The following is an 8,438-nucleotide window of genomic DNA, read 5'->3' as shown; positions in this document are numbered from 1 at the left end:
TTGGTGTTTTGGCGGGGAGGCATGTGGTATCTTAGCTCCCCAATCAGGGATCCAACCCGCACCCCTTGCATTGGAAGGCAAAGTCTTAACCGCTGGACGGCCAGAGAAGTCCCCTATCGCTGCACCCTTAAGAGGTACTTTACTTCTCCTGCCTGGGAACGTAAATATCCCTACACAGGGATGCTTGAGTTAGAAACACTTGCAGACCTTTTTTTTCAACAGAGGGCAAGCCTTTGTCTGACATGAGCTAAGATGGCCTGCTGAGGACAAACTTGGGATTTACTACTGCCCTCTTCCCGAAATGACTGCCCCTGTGGGTCAGCATTCGTGCCAGTGGATACACCCTCTTGCCTTCCTTAAATGATGGATCCCCTGCTCTCCTACAGAATTAGCAGTCTTCAGGAGCCACATAAATTCTAAGCTCCAGTGTCATCCTAACGATTGAGAACAAGGAGTCATGAGGTTTGTTTAAGGGATGCGAATTTATCTCAGGGCAGTGGCAGGTCTGGTCCTGCCCTGGTCTCGCCCTAGTGTAATGTGAGTGTGTGTGTTGGGGAGGGGAACAGTGTGCTGGAGTCACCACCATCTTGCCCTTTGGCCAGGCTCCTGAGATTCTGCCCAGTTGCCCGGGGGCTGCTAACCCAGGCACGCAGGACATCCTCCCCGATTTACTGCATGTGCAGGGCCGGCCGAGGGCAGTGGGAATCCACAGCTGGACCACATCTGCTTTGTCCACCACTGTATTCCCAGAGTCTAGCACAGTTTCTTCTCAATAAATATTTATTGGCCAATTAAACTAATTTTTCCAGCTTTCAGATAAATGCACAGATTCTGTCTCTTGGGATGTGGAAAGAAAGTGGTGGGGGAAGAACTAAGACCCTTCTGAGTACCAGCAGGCTTTTTTGACATAGAAAAGTCTTATTTCCTTGGGTATGTTTTAAGCTCCCTGAGGAGAATCTATTTATATGTAAATCTATATCTATCCATATCTATATCAATTTTTATTCATATCTAAAGCTACATCTTTATCTATTGTGAGTTGTGGCTCTCAATGAACAGGTAGAGCCCAACTAGCTAACCATGTAATTAATCATGTAATTAACTAACTTCAAATATGAAGAATTTTCATATTCTTCAACTGATTTCATCCTTCAAGCAATCCAGGGTGATGTGCATCGTCCTCTCCCATTTGCTGAAGAGGAAATCAAGGCCCTTTGAAGATGAGACCTGCCCAGGTTTCAATGGTGATAAATGGTGAAACTGGGATCCATATCAGGACCCCTGACAACACATTCCATGATGCCTCCCACTCCACCCATGGGTCCTAGTACTAGATTCTGAAGAGCTCAGGAAGGAAGTCACGAGGGAGGCCTCTGAAGATAAGTTCTGGATACTCTTCTTCAGAGCAACTCTTCCTATAAGACATGGGTGGGTTGAAGAGGGGAGACTCATAGCCAGGTCTGCAGGTAGCAGTGGAAGACTTATAGTCCGTTTTCTGATTTCAGGGAGTCTGTCTGAAATTCTTCTCTTGGTGTTGAGCTTACTCCTGAAAGCTTTGTTCAAACACAAACATCCCTGGGAAGGGCATTAATAGCCATTGGGATTAAATGTGGATGCATTTCAGATACTTCCCTCAGAATATATTTTGATGTGGGCTGGGGCGGTTTGAGCAGAGGGCATAAGATCACAGAATAACTCAGATGCTATTGAATGGAAGAAAAAATAAGCCCCAAATATCTTTAATTTAGTCTTATTTAAAATTAAGTTGAGACCAGAGGCCACAGGCTTCAACAGCAAGAAACTTAAGAGGCTATATGTCCTTAGAGAATGCAAAGCTTCGAATTAGCCATGGTTTATGGATTAGAGAAGAGCTTAGAGGATATTTAAAGACCCATTATTATACATTGAAGTTAAATCTGTACTCATTTTGTAACTTGTTCTCCTAAAGTAGAATTTCTAAGTCTGTTTGCCAAGAAGAGTGAAGCGATTTCCCATAAAATTATTATATTGACTTGTAAATTTGAAACTGTGAAAGTTGGTTATATAGAAAACCGTCCTTGTCTTAGGAGATTGACTTTACTCACAGACCCACTGTCTGGGAATCACAGATGTACTTCTAATCAACTCAACCCAACTCAAAGATCGGGGGCGTTCTCCTAGAACTAGGAACATAGTTAAAGGCATTCTGATATAAATATAAATAAAGTGATATATTCATCAAGGTTCTCCAGAAAAACAGAACCAATAAAATATAGATGAGGGGATTTATTTATTTATTTATTTATTTTTATTATTATTTTTTTTTGCGGTACGCAGGCCTCTCACTGTTGTGGCCTCTCCCGTTGCAGAGCACAGGCTCCGGCCGTGCAGGCTCAGCAGCCATGGCTCACAGGCCCAGCCGCTCCGCGGCATGTGGGATCTTCCCGGACCGGGGCACGAACCCATGTCGCCTGCATCGGCAGGCGGACTCTCAACCACTGCACCACCAGGGAAGCCCAGAGGGGATTTATTATAGGAATTGGCTGGTTGCAGTTATGGAGGCTGAGAAGTTCCATGATCTGCTGTCTGTAGACTGGAGACCCAGAAACACTGCCAGTGTACTTTAGTTTAATCCAAAAGCCTGAGAACTGGGGAGAGGTGGATGGGTAGGTCATGGACGTGATGGTGTAAGTCCTGGTTTGACTCCTCTAACCTAAGAAACAGGAACACCAATGTCTGAGGGCAGGAGAAGACAGATGTCTTAGCTCAAGCAGCGACAGCAAATTCACCGTTGATCCGCCTTTTTGTTCTATTCAGGCCCTCAGTGGATTGGATTGACGTCTGCTTGCACGGGTGAGGCTGGTGAGGGTGATCTTCTTTCCTCGGTCTACCAATTCAAAAGCATCTTACTTCTTCCTGAAATCCCCTCACGGACACACCCAGAAATCATGTTTTACCAGCTAGCTGGGCATCCCATGGTCCAGTCAAGTTGACACATAAAATTAACCATCACAAATGACTCTTGTAAAATAAAGTGACTTGTAAACTAATGTTACTCTGATTACCTTTTTTTTTTTTTTTTTTTTGGCGTTATGCGGGCCTCTCACTGTTGTGGCCTCTCCCGTTGTGGAGCACAGGCTCCGGATGTGCAGGCTCAGCGGCCATGGCTCACAGGCCCAGCCGCTCCGCGGCATGTGGGATCCTCCCGGACCGGGGCACGAACCCATGTCCCCTGCATTGGCAGGCGGACTCTCAACCACTGTGCCACCAGGGAAACCCCTAACTTTTTTAAAAAAGGTGCAAAATGTCAGAATAAGTAGTAGAAAACAGATGATAAAGATTAAAATATAGTAATGACATAGAGAACAAAGATCAAATAGAAAAAGATCAACAAAGGCATAACTTGATTCTTTGAGAAAACTAATAAAATAGATGAAATTCTGGCAGTATTGACCAAGAGAAGAAGAAAAATGACAAAAAATGTATAGAATTTCAAAATTTCCCTTACAAAGGGGAGGGAAAGGACATCACAAAATTGGGGAAGGCAAAACTGGGGAAAGAGGGAAAAGAGCTTTGAGAGGCAAAGCTGGGGACACTTACTGAGTTTTACCTGCTTCTCAGTTTCATCTTAAAGGTGTTATGTATTGTCTCTGATGTCTGCATGCACTAATGATGTCTGAATCAACTAGTGATGTCTGGATGGACGAGGCAGGATTCATCTTGTTGCAATAAACCAAAACCCATACTCTGGCTAGTTAAACAAAAAAGGGAAGTTATTATCTCAGAAAACTGCAGAATTTAATGGGTGACTTGATCTGAGACCCAAATGATACCATCAGGATTTCTCTCCTGGGTGTGTGTGGGGGGGCACCTTCTCAGGAACCTGTGTGGGTTTCAGGCTCACACCACCCCAACTCCTTGGCCAGCGGAAGAGTGAGACTGCTTTCCAATATGTCAAGCATAGGTCCTGTCAAGCAGTTTTGTTAGCCCTGATCGCTCCAGTTGGATGAGGTATTCACCACAGAACCAGTCACTGTGGCTGGGAGAGTGGAATGTTCCGGAATGCTCTAGTCTAGAGCCATGTGCCATGGGAAATGGGAATATTCATCAAGTGAGCCACATGGATTGAATGTTGGGAAGGAATGATTCCCTCCAAAGCAAAATTGTGTCCTGTTGTCATGAGAAGGGGTGGCTCACGCTGGGCAACAAATTTCCCACAGGTGTCCGTCCCACTGGTGGTATGGCCAGCGTCTTGAGGGCCCTTCAGCTGATTCAGGAAACTGCATGAAATATCCACAGGCGGCTCTTCAAGAACATGACTGAATTCAAGAGGCCAATCTGGGGCATATTCAGAATGAATTCCAGACTTGTGACACCCACTGAGTTTATGAAGCAAGGAAACGATGGGAAGCCAGAAAGGGCATCTACATTTGACCAGCAGCCAACCACAAGAGTAGCATATTAGGGTGATGTGGTCAAAGAGGGATTGGCAAACTCTTTGATTAAAAAAAAGAGAGAGACAAGACTGTGTTTTGTGTTTTTTTGGTTTTTTTCCCCAGAGAATCCAATTTGTAGCCATTCAAACCAAGTGCCTTTGAGGTTTGGATGAATAAGTTTTCTTCGGTTGTTACAGCAAGCATCAGAGCCAGTTAGATGTTAGTGAACGCTTTCCAAAGCTTAGAGCTCCGGTGAGAACACCAGCAAGGTGGGAGAGGGGCGGATGGTGCCGTGGAGGTTATTTGAAAAATGGGGGAGGGGGATGAGAAGCATGATGAGGTCTCTGAGATTCTTACAAGATTTACAGTTTGGCTTAGAATTTGAAGATTATGCTTGGTTTAAAAATAGATCCCCAAACTGCAGTATTCTTAGATTTGCACTTTTCTGCAAGATTTCTGTGATTCCTTGCTGATTGCACCTGAGAGATATTTTCTCTTGAATGTCTTTAATGTTCTTATGTACAAAATATCATTCATTCATCCCCTCATTCATTCATTCAATCAACCAACATTACATTGAGGGCTTACTGAGGGAGAATCAAGGTTTCATCTTGAAGATTTCCTACCCACAAGCCCCATCTCCTCCTTACCATTCCCACTGGTCATCTAGCTGCCAACTCAGCATCAGCATGTGGATGGCTCATGGGCATTTCAGAGTCAACACTTCCAATACCAAACCGTTGATATCTCTCTCCCAGCCAAACCTCTCCTCTTCTAGGCTTTCTCATCTAAAGGAATGGTGCCTCCATCCATCCACTGGCTCCAGTCAAAACCTGGGAGGAGGCATTTTTGACTTTTCCTTCAACTTCATGCCTAAATCCAACCCAGCACCTAGTAGGCTCTGAATCAATACTGACCTAATGACAGGTGGTTGAATGAGAGATGAATGAATGAACAATGCTTTGAGCTGCCTACACATGCTACTGCAGCCTGTGCCATTTCATATCCCATAGGAATGTGTGCTCCTGCCATGGAGATACAGCTTGAGTAACTGTACATCCGAACAAGGATTTTTACATTTTGAAAAACTTGCTATTTCCTGGAAACAGATTGTGTCTCTCTGATTGTCTATTAAGTTTTTTTTTTTTAACCACTGAAGATCTTGGAATCAAACCAAAGTAATCTGCATTTCCATTTTTATGTCTTAATTTATAAACTGCACCTTATAATTTACAAGCATTCACTTAGTGTCTCTAACGGAGCCGAAACAAATACCAACCATGCCAACTATACCACCCAAGTCTTCTCTCTGTACCCTTCCTATCAGGAACTTTCTAGTTTTTCAGGTTGGAGGGAATGGGTTGGAGCTAGACCTAGCTTGGGGAGGGTAAGGATAGAAGTAATAATGATATGTCACATTTATTTAGGGAAGAAAGAGGAAGGTCTCATTATACCCATTTTATAGATGATAAAATATAGGCTGGAGATGGGAGTGACATGACCAAGAAGGTTTGCTTAGGAGTGATGGAACCAGGCCTAGAATCTGCATCTCTGGAGTTCTTCATGCCAAGGGTCTTTCTAGGATACTAGATTAGGATCTCTCCACTTTGGCACTGGTGGTATTTTGGGCTGGATCATGCTTTGTTGTGCATTGCAGGATGTTTAACAGCATCTCTGGCCTCTACTTATTAGATGCCAGTATCACCCACCCCACTGTGACAACCAAAACTGTCCCCAGACGTTGTCAAGTGTCACCACTGCTTGAGAACCACTGTGCTAGACTGTGCCCTTGTCCTTGGTTAAAATGGAGGCACAAAGGTTAGGAAAATTCATCCCCTTTCACTGCCTCTCACACCCCACCCACCACCCGTTCCCTCCAGTCCCAGGATTTATCTGAGAATTGCCCTGCCCACAATATCACACAGATCTCTGAACAAATACCTAGTACCTCTTGTGTCGCATTGGGCCCTTTAGAGTCTTGATCACATTTAGCTCCCAAAGGTGCATACAACTATCCCATTTTACAGGTGAGGAAACTGAGGCATTGAGAGGTCATAACTTGCCCAGTATTACACCGTTAGTAAGTGGCAGTCTGGGCTGCAAACCCACAGCTGTCTAGCTCTGGGGACAGAGAGTTTACCTTCCCCACTCTTTTTTCCTTGTTCCTGTTCAACACAGCTGAGAACCTTTTCCTGGGTCAGCAGGAAGGCACTGTGTTTGAGAATCCCCACCCGCTCCTCTCCATAAAACAGTAGCCCATCTCACTTAAGGCAGACATCTTTCAGGATGTGCGGGACACACACCCATGATTGTGGGTCCATGTGCCTATCACCCTCTCCAGACCGTGGTCTGCATCTTCAGTGCCAGCACTGGGCCTTGCTGAGTAAGGCATGTGGGCAATGCATGTCCACACAACAGTGAGGGCTACGCACAGCAGCCAGTTCTGGAGTAGGATTCTCCTGGCTGTGTCCTGTGTGACCCTGGGCAAGAGAAGAAACATCTCTGAGCTCAGTTTTCCCATCTGTAAGATGGGAAGACCCATTTCTCAGGGCAGATGTGAATTGTGTGATGATAAATATACACTGGTTCCCATGGATGCTAGGTGCTGGCTAAATGGTGACCTGTAACGAATGTCAACTCCCTCCATGAAGTTACCTGCAACAAACTGACTTTTGATTCCTGAACCCCTTTTGGTCAATGTGTGACCCCCATGTAGCCACGTGGAGTTACTTCTTCGGGACTATCTGCCCAGCTAGACTTCAAGCTCCCTGAGGACAGGACCTGTGCCTTTGTTCCCCTGCCCCCTCCAACTGGTGGCCATCCATATGTGCTCCAAATGACTGCTGAAGGAGTCTAGTATTGGTGATTCCTACAGTAATAATAACCTTTTGCATCCGTCACTGCCTTTTCGGGGTATAGCTTAACATATGAAATGGTTTTCCTTGGTTAGTAGCCTGATGATGGGCCCTTGATTCCCCATTCTGAGCAGCCCTGGTTTTTAGCAACTTTGATTCTGCTTTGGCCATTTTCTTCGATTTCTTCAGTTCACACTACCTTGTGGTAAGATTCAAGCTCCTTGCACCAAAGGTGTGGAGAGAAGAGGGGCCCAGTAGGGCCTGGTTACCAATCCCCAGCCCAGGCTCTCATCCCCATCTCTCCCCAGCCATTTCCTCCTTGATCACCGGCCAGTTACTGATGCTTTCGGTGCCTCAGTTTCCTAATCCGTAGATTAGGACCTGCCTCAAAGGGTTAGAAGATTAAATGTACAGAGCCTAGAATGTATCACACCATTGATCTCTATTAACAATTGCCCCCCTGTCCTTTAACTGGGATGAGTGCGGTGCCTAGTGAGCCGCTGAGGGAGGGAGAACTGGTACGGGCGTTTGAGCTCTGCGGCAAGCAGGCGGCAGGCCCCAGAGCAGCCGGGCGTGCACTGCCGTAGCAGCTTTGCTTGCCTACATGCCTTCAGGAGGGAAAGGGGGCTGGCTTCAGTGAGCCCAGGGCGCTGTGGGCAGGGAGCCAGCCCCATCGCGCACCGCAAAAGACAAGCAAAGCCATGCCCGCTGAACTCAATGGCAGCATTCACGTCTTTTAAACATTAATAAAGGCTGCTCAAAATTCCGTACTCTTCAAAGACCCGGGACAAAGTCTCCCTTCCCAGTCATCAAGCCAGTTCCCCAGACTCTACTCTCTCAGCCGCCAGCCCCTCACGTTTTGGCCCGGCTAAAAGGAGCCCAGTGTCTCTCCCAAATTATTTCGAGCCGGTGGAGGGACTGCGGGCATCTGATCCCCAACCGCTCGGCCAGGTCCACAGAGGGGCTCCGTCCAGGCCGGCTCCTCCCCTAAGGTCACCCAACTTTCTCCTCTCTCCGCAGCTCCTGGGAAGGGTCCGGGAGGGGCCGGCGGGGCGCGGCGGGGGGCGGTGCGAGGCCCCCTCCCCCGCGGGCGGGCGCCCGCCCCGCATTATTCATTGGCCAGAGCTGGCTGCGGGCTCGGGTGCTGATGTCAGGCGGGAGCGGGCGA

The sequence above is a fragment of the Hyperoodon ampullatus genome, assembly GCF_949752795.1.
Source record: "Hyperoodon ampullatus genome assembly, chromosome: 1".
Lineage (NCBI taxonomy): Eukaryota > Metazoa > Chordata > Mammalia > Artiodactyla > Ziphiidae > Hyperoodon > Hyperoodon ampullatus.
The sequence above is the reverse complement of the archived record's forward strand: the minus strand, read 5'-3'. Positions refer to the sequence as shown.